The sequence below is a fragment of the Aegilops tauschii genome, chromosome 1 (assembly GCF_002575655.3).
Source record: "Aegilops tauschii subsp. strangulata cultivar AL8/78 chromosome 1, Aet v6.0, whole genome shotgun sequence".
NCBI lineage: Eukaryota > Viridiplantae > Streptophyta > Magnoliopsida > Poales > Poaceae > Aegilops > Aegilops tauschii.
In genome coordinates this window covers 462117739-462126770 of record NC_053035.3, presented here as the reverse complement: position 1 = coordinate 462126770, position 9032 = coordinate 462117739, and the positions used below count along the sequence as shown (strand labels likewise).

General features: G+C 43.6%; 1 long non-coding RNA gene across 1 annotated transcript; it reads left to right on the top strand.

The window, feature by feature from the left end:
• Positions 1–4196: 4196 nt before the first annotated feature.
• Positions 4197–4891, top strand: LOC141025546 (uncharacterized). The gene is made up of 3 exons (XR_012187261.1): positions 4197–4527; positions 4642–4743; positions 4845–4891. It is a non-coding gene; the product is annotated as an uncharacterized lncRNA (long non-coding RNA).
• Positions 4892–9032: the final 4141 nt, after the last annotated feature.

Genomic DNA, 9032 nt, shown 5'->3' with positions numbered 1-9032 from the left:
TTTGTTCATATATAGAAAGTTTTTATATATGACAATGGATATATATTCGATATTTATGAGAAATGATGATCCACATGGAAAAGTTACAATTTTAGAAAAGTTTTATATATCTAGCTAGGAAGGGAAGAAGAAGAAAAAGAAGGATAGGAAAGAAGAAAATAAGAAGAGGAAAGAAAGAAGAAGAGGAGATATAAATAAGAAGAGGAAAAAAGAAGAAAAAGAAGAGGAGAAGAAGAAAAAATAGAAAATATTCTATTTTTTCTTCTTCTCCTCTATTCCTTTCTTCTTCTCCTCTTTTTTTTTCTTCTTTTTTTTTCTTTTTTTTTTCTTCAATCCTCTCCTCTATTCCTTTCTTCTTCTCTCCTCTTTTTATTTCTTCTTCGTTTTCTTATGTTTTATCGGGTCTGTCGTCGTCGATATATACCCTTCCCGATAACTTCAACACGAGGGGGGATAACTTCAACACGAGGGGGGGTCGATATACCCCCTCCCCGATAACATTATTTTCCCGTGTATATATGTCGTCGTTGTCGATATAACCCCCTCCTCATAACTTCAACACGTGGGGGGGGTCGATATACGCCCTACCCGATAACATTATTTTCCCGTGTATGTATGTTGTCGTTGTCGATATTACCCCCTCCCGATAACTTCAACATGAGGGGGGATAACTTCAACACGAGGGGCGGTCGATATACCCTCTCCTCGATAACATTATTTTCCCGTGTATGTATGTCGTCGTTGTCGATATAAAACCCCCTCCCGATAACTTCAACACGTGGGGGGGTCGATATATACCCCCTCCCCGATAACATTATTTTCCCGTGTATGTATGTCGTCGTTGTCAATATATATAACTCCCTCCCAGATAACTTCGACATGATGGACGGTCGATATGTATACCCCCTCTCGACCGTGATAACTTATACCACGGGAGCACCCCCCGGCCCTCTCGCTCGACCAAAACTCTCGAGGACACCCAAACCCTAGAAAAAAACGATGTCGGTCTCCTACCCTCTCCCGCCGCGCCCCTACCCTTGAAGCGTTGCCTAGGCCACCCCAAACCCGGAATAAGCTAGGTCTACGTTTGCACTAATATATCCACCTGCTGTCATGTTTGTGTAATAATTGCCATGTTGTAATATTTGCAGAAACAATGGAGCACGGACGAGATGAGCAAGCAGAAGATGCGTTGGGGGACATAATCTTAGCCGGAGGTGATATCTTGTCGTATCTTAACGACAATGATGGTCTGGAAGAACAGGGTGAAGAAGCAGGCTGCGGTGATCGAAGAGTGGAGGAGGAAAGACATGATTATGATGGCTCCGGTGACCCAATGCTGGTGCAAGAAGGAGCCCGTGGTGACGGCTCCGGTGACCGAACAGAGTCCGGCCAGGTAAATATATTAGTTAAGCCTGTGCTGACTAGCTAATTGATGCATTCATTGTTTTGGTATGTACACATATTAATTAACACTCGTCTTTCTTCTTTTTTCTAGCCCTCTGGATCGAGCACAACTGCGGTAAAGAGACGAGGCCCGAAGAGAAAGTTGCGCTCGGATGAAAGGTTTGAGATCACAGCAATCACGCGCGACGGCCAACCGATTGAACCCCTCCGGACAAAGGATGCTTTTGCTGCTCAGTGCGGGGTTCTTGTTAGGGACAAGATCCCGATCAGCATCCACCAATTGTATAAGCCTAAGAAGGAAGACCCTGAGGTGTCTTATGTCAATGATATGCAGAAAGATGATCTTTGGACTGAGCTGAAGGCAAATTTCACCCTACCGCCAGAGGAGGATCCGGAGAAGCCAGTTATAGAGCAATTAATCAAGTCTCATGCTCTTAAGAAGATGGCAGACCTATTCAGGAGGTGGAAGAATGAGCTGAAAACTTTTGTCGACAAAGAAGAGACACCAGAATTCGTCGGCCGGTATGAGAAGATCAGAGATCACTGGCCCGCATTTGTGGCCCACAAGACATCGGAAAAGAGTAAGAAGATGTCAGCGACAAACAAGCAGAATGCTGCGAAGAAGAAGCTTCACCATCGCACGGGGTCAGGTGGCTACCTCAAAGCCCGGCCTAAGTGGGCCAAGTCTGAGAGGGAACTGCTTGATAAAGGGATCGAACTAGAGACAATGAACTGGCCAGACCGTTGCCGGACTTGGTTCTTCGGGGCTGGCGGAACCTTGGACCCTGTATCAGGGAGGTGTCGTTGGACGGACGAGCAACTTGCAATACCCGTCAAGAAGCTTAAGCACTATATCGATGCAGCGCAGCAAGGGACGTTCGTTCCAGACAGAGAGAACGACGAGCTCACAATGGCCCTCGGGAATCCTGAGCACCCTGGGCGGACACGAGGCACGCCAGGCTCCATTCCGTGGAAGGCTGGTTTTCCGGACGCGGGCGGTTACAAAACCCAGGAGAGGAGGAAAAAAGTGGAGCAGATCCAAATTCAGCGTCTGCACGAAAGGGTTCAAGTGCTAGAGGAACGAGACGGCAATAGAGATGCCGAAACTGCCCCCGAAGCTACACCGCCATCTCAGCGTAGAAGCAGCGTGGCTTCCACCAAGCTGCCTCAGCTGGAGCATGCGGCTACTCCTAGCTACCCCGTGGATGCTATCACGAAGTCTCAACATTGCCACCTTATGGCGGAATGGCAGAACTTGAAAGTCAAGGCGGCTGTTGGCTCTGTTTTACCTACTGAACCCGGCGCAACCTACCACTACCGGCCGATTCCAGAAGGATATGCTAGGGTAATGGTGGATGAAATAACGGAGGGATTTGAGGACCTCCAGCTTGACCACCCTACCGGTGAAGGGGAGACTCGGCTGGGTTTAGCTCTGAAGACTCCATGCCTATGGCGGAAGGAGCTCATCAAGCTTCCGAACTGGATGGCTCCGGCGAGTAAGGGCACTCCGCCTCCTCCTCCGCCTCCTCCTCCGGCGAGTGATCAGGGCACTCAGCCTCCTTCTTCGGCGCGTGGCGGCCTCCGCCTCCTTCTCCGCCAGCGCCGGCGCGCCAGGGCAGCCAACCTCCTCCTTCTCCGCCTCGTCAGCAAGGGCGGAAGAGACCCGCCGCCGCTGCGGCTGCTCCGGCGCGTCGTAGTCCTTCTCCTCCGCCTCGTAAGCAAGGAAAGAAGACAGCCGCAGCCGCTCCGTCTGCTCTGCTGGCGTCTAGCAGTACAGCTGCCAGAGGCGGGAGGCAATACAGATTCGGTCCTTCTTTGAAGACTCCAGAGAAGTTACCATATGAGAGGACCGAGGAGGAGAACGCGAAGATCGTGCGAGCCGAAGTGAAGAACTTCTTTGAAGGGGTCAAAGCAAAGAAACATCCACCTCCGGAGGAGAAGGTAGATCCGGTGAAAGCAAAGCGCACTCTGGCTGCCCTGACAAAACCACCAAAGTCTCCGCCAAAAGGCAACTATGAGCGCGTTCTTGCAAAGGCATATGCCGAAGCGGAGCGGTCGGGAAGTACTGTCAGTGATAAAAGGATGAAAGAACGACGAGCTGGGAAAAAAATTGCCCAGCTCGGCGAACAAGAGAACCAATCGTGCCCCCCGCTCAAGGTGTCAAAAGACATCGTCGCTAATGATCCGGGTATGGTGCCCGGTTATACCGATCTTGGAGATTACCTGCCCGACGATGTACATTATGAAATCATGGAGGTGGACGAACACAAATACCATTACGGGAAGCCTCTCGTCAAAGATGTCAAATCTCTAAGCACGATGATGCGAAGACTACATGATTGGTACATGAAAACCTGCAGAGAGTCTGATGGGATGAGTACTTTAACGCTGAGAGTTAAACCGGAGCATGACCTCGTTAGAATTGAACTGCTGCATGTTCCATTTGAGGATTTCTTCCAGTTTTACAATCTAAAGTCCCTCGATAAAACAACGATCACTTGCTACTGTCTGTAAGTAGTACTACTTCTGTCATTAAGTCTCTCTATATAGGTCAGCTCTTTCATTGCATGTATTTATACTTATCCTCACTATATTATGCAGATTGAAGATCGCCGAATTGAAGAAAAGACAAATCGGTGATATTGGGTTCATTAACACAAATCTCATAGATGATTATCAGGTTAAATTTCATGTCAAAGATACCGAGGCCAACTTGCTACAATCGTTGGTAATAAATCAAAACAAATAATACTCTTTCCTTACAACTTCAAGTGAGTGTTACTGTCTTCTGCATATTCGGTTTCCCTTATTAGTCCAGGTTATGGTAATGTAATTGATGACTTATGCATGCATGCGCAGCTTCCACTATATTCTCCTAGAGATTAAGCTTGAGCCGGGAGTAGTAACCGTCTTAGACTCGAGACGAAAAGATCCTCAGGACTATGCGAACATGACTCAAATGCTCCAGAAGTAAGTTAAATCGATCATTATCCACCATATCAGCAACTTTGTTCATTTCCTGATATCAAGTAATTGTTTTCTTTGTCTGGCAGGGTTTGGAGAAAATTCACCTCAAAAGCCCCGGGACTGCCGAACCAGCTGCAATTTAGACACCCGAAAGTAAGTACTATAGTAGCATGTTCCGCGCATCTCCTAGTGATTCAAGCGCTAGTTTGATCAATACCATTTAGCATGCTTGCTTATCAGTTTGATTAACCTCTATTTCTTGTAAAGTGGTTGTGGCAGCAACCCGGGAATAATTACTGTGGATACTACATTTGCGAGTCCATCCGCTACCATACCTGTGAGCGGGGCTACACTGAAGAACAATATGAAGTGCGTAAGCAATAATATTCAAAATTTTATTTTATTACCATCATTTGTGTTGAGTTTCATTTATTCATATATATATGTATTGACCCCCTTCTTCAAATTAGATTTTTCGGAAGCGGGATCAACTCCTAGCACCAGATCGTATGCGAGGAATTTAAGAGGAATTGGGGGCATTCTTCCTTGACCACGTGATCGCTGAAAACGGAGAATACTATGTGGACCCTGTGTTCCTACAATATAATTAGGAGATTATATTGTAAGAGATAATTATTGTATATATGTAGCCGGTAGTGTTGGATAGATATACGAGAACTTGTTGTTCGACCAATATCTCGGAGAAGGAGAGGTGGTCGATATCACTTCTCTCTGTCTGCATATGTTCAAGACGATCTTCTGTTTCCTTCATTTGATTACTAGCTAGCGTGTCTACTCCTCTCCATACGTATATAGTACGTAGTGTCGACCAAGCACGGAGATAAGAGAGGACACTTCTCTCTATTAATTAGCTAGCTAACACAATATATGAAACACCTAAATTAACCCCCCAAAACCCCTAAACCACCCCCTTTCAAAAAAAACAAAAACCTCAGCTCCTGCTAGGGGCTGACGCGTGGATGCCTATTGGTCCCGGTTGGTGGCACCAACCGGGACCAAAGGCCCTCCTGCCTGGGCTCCCCGCACCGGCCACGTGGACGGCCTTTAGTCCCGGTTCGTGTAAGAACCGGGACTAAAGGGCTAGGACCCTTTAGTCCCGGTTCCAGAACCGGGACTAAAGGCCCTTATGAACCGGGGTAAAAGCCCCTTTTCCTACTAGTGGATGTAGGTGGGGTGTACGGCATCGCGACGAACCTCGTGATGCGAGCCGCCAGCCCCCACCCCTTTATATAGTGCAGGTGACAGGGGGCCGTCAACCATAGTGGGTTGAGCACCCCCGATCAGGGCGCAGATCTAAGGGCCCGGTGGGCCGTTGGGCCCACACGATGGAGATCATCCTAACATTCTCCCCCTTGATCTCAACTTTTACTTTTGACCTTATACTTTTACTTTACTCGTTTTATAACAGATCAATACATAGAACATGTTTCATTGTCACAGCTTAATTGCCGATAGAATCAGACAGCCACAACGTACCTCTCTGTGTTGAAATAAATTCTTTAACCTTGGGCCATTTTATTGTCCGGAAATCTTAGACTATACCATAAAACCCATGTCGACTGTGTGTTCTTCGAACACACTGGGCGGTAAGCCTTTAATAAGCAGATCTGCAAACACTTGTCTGTTGCTTTTATGCTTCAAGCATTTCTACATAATTCCAGACTTTCTCCTTTACAACGCATAACTCTGTGTCAGTGTGTTTGGCATCAACACTTGACTCGTTGCCATAGGAGCGAAAAACTTAAAATGGTTATCGCTGTTGTCAAGCATTATTAACTCCGGGTACAGGTCTCCTTAACCATTTTGCCTGTCCCTCAGCCTCATATCAAGCTATAAAATATCTTTGCATCACATTGATGATAATTTCATTCTTTGGAGCTTTTCCACACAAAAACCTCCAAGTATGAAAGTTAGCGACAATTGTGGATTTCGCTATACATTTCACAAGTCCTGTCTTTGTACTCACAATCTTTTGAGAGCACTTATTTCTTTCAGCATGAGGCCGATATCTTTGACTCCGTTCCAGTGATCTATATATGGACTGGACATTGCCAAAACAACCCAGATACATGAATTGTGTCAAGATAATATATTGAGCTTCCAACAGCTGAAGCATATGGTACCATATCCGTTTTCAATCTTTTCTCATCAACTTTTGGAACACCATAGTTTCCAGTTCAATTACCCTTGACTATAAGAACAGGCGTAGGTTTTCTCGCATGCCTACTTTAGAGACCTTTGTTAGCATGTCCATGCGACATTCCTAATACCCCATTTTATTATTTTCTTGGTGAATCTCGATATTTATAATGAGAGACACTCTGAGAAATGCAATTTTGAACTTTGAGGACAAGAACTTCTTTTCTCCTCCTGAAGTAGATTGACATCACCACTAGCAAGTAGGACGTCATCCACATGCACAGGATTGGGAAATGAATTTCCCATTCTATAACTTTGCATGAATACAATTGTCCTTCTATTTTCTTTAACCCAAAATATCATCTGATTCTTTAAACTTTAAATGCAACTGTCTAGAGACTTGCTCTAGTCCATAAAAAACTTCTTGAAGCAGTATCCCTTGTGTTCTATACATTCATCTGATGTAACTCAGATCATGATGTCGGTCATGATGTGCCACTAACAGTCATTGTAATTTGTTCATTCTCTTTGCACAAAATCTTTCGATTCAAGTCGCGCTTTACACCTTTACATGTTTCCTTTGGAGTCACATTGACCTTGTAGACCTTTTACAACCTACTGTTTATGCTCCATTGGAAATTACTTATGAGTCCCAAACATTGTCGGGATTCACCAATTTTATTTCATCTCACATAGTCTCTTATCATTTGGACAAACAGACACTTCTCTAAGCTCGATTGAGCGCTTTAAATGAGGTGGGATCAACCTCGATTTGAATTTCACTAACATAGACTTTATAGTAATCAGAAGTATCTGATTTTCTCATTCCTTGAGAGCATCTGTGTCTCAGGTACTGGCACTTCTTTCATATGGGGCTGTTGTTGCTCTGTGATTGCCAAGAGGCAAATTAATTCTATAGTATTTTATTTCCAAGAGGCAATAGGTTTTACAGGGACCTGTGTCACAAGATCCATGTGTACTCATTCATCCTTTATAGAGCTAACATCAGGTGTTGTATAGGTCATACAACATGCTCCCCCAGATTACTCCATCTTCACTAAAAATGGCATATCTTTAAACTTTATTATTTGGGTTTATTCTGTTAAAACTTTCTTCTTTATGGCACTTTAAGCACCGTCTTAGTATTCCTTAGTCTGCTTTCGGAACTGTAAGAGATCCAGGAATACAGCTATTTCTTTTCTTTAGGGGTATTATTATGATCGTCGTACTCCCCCAGATGATCACATTATTCATTAATGGATATCTCATATTTCTTTCTCCCCCTCGAAATGTGGCAAGAACTTTTCTGCCACAATTTCGAAAAACCATTCACAACTCTTGTGAATTGAGGAAACTTTGAGTATCTACTTCATGTATCTGATTACTTCATATGTAATGAAGTTCTCTGTTAACGGTATGGGAGTACTTTTTCCTTATTCCTCATTCCATTTCGGAAACTCAAAATAGTTCTTTATCATTAGTACTTTTGCAAGTCACACTTGTATATCATTCTTATCTTTAGGTTCGTCTGTAACTTTTATTCTCTTTGGATTTATTGAGTGCTTAATGACGGTTACACATAAGGTGTACGGTCGATACTAGGAAAGCATAATAGCTACTCCATACTTTTCTCCCAGAGTGGGACACATTAAACGCACATGAGTCATCATATCTTTCTCCTATCATACAGGATAAGTCCTTTGCCTACATTTCTCCTGCCATACATGATTTTTTGACATAATACTATGTCAACTTTACCCAGTTACGCAAGTATATTCCCAGACTTTTCCCGCCATGCGGGTTTTATCATAATCAACTTTTCCCACTATGCGGGTAATTCCCTGTAAGGGACATAAATGTCATAATTGGCTCTTTGACACACATGCTTGATCTGACGTTGGTCAAATTAAACATGCATGTTGCTTGTTTCATTTCAAATCATGTTGACTGAAAAACCTTCCTCATAGAGAGTACATGAAAGACATTCGTCAACCAAGACTCTCAATGATCTATCTCTTTTCTTTTGAAGCCATTCTTTAGAGAGAACATACTCTCTCACGTTATGACCTTTATTGGTCATCTTTCGGGTCACAAGTACCCAGACATTTGCTTTCACGAATGAAAGCATGGAAAACTTTTAGTCTGAGAAAACTTAGCCAATAATCAACAATAATGAGCATAAAAAATAACCCTACGTTGGTCTGGTTAAAAAAATATGCACATTAAACTTTTTAAAACTTTGTTTTTATATTCTAAATCACCGTTGTGGCAGAATTAGAATAAAACACCATCCTTCTACATTAATTCCATATCACCGTTGGACGGAAATGGAAATAATGCATATAACTCATAAACAATGTGATGATAGTATTTCTATTAAACAACTTTGCTAAGAAATAATAATCATCATCAACTTTATTGTAGCGGGAACAAGAAATATACATTTCTCTAGCTCAAGAGCATTTCTTGATCTTTATTTGTTCTCTGAAAATTGATTA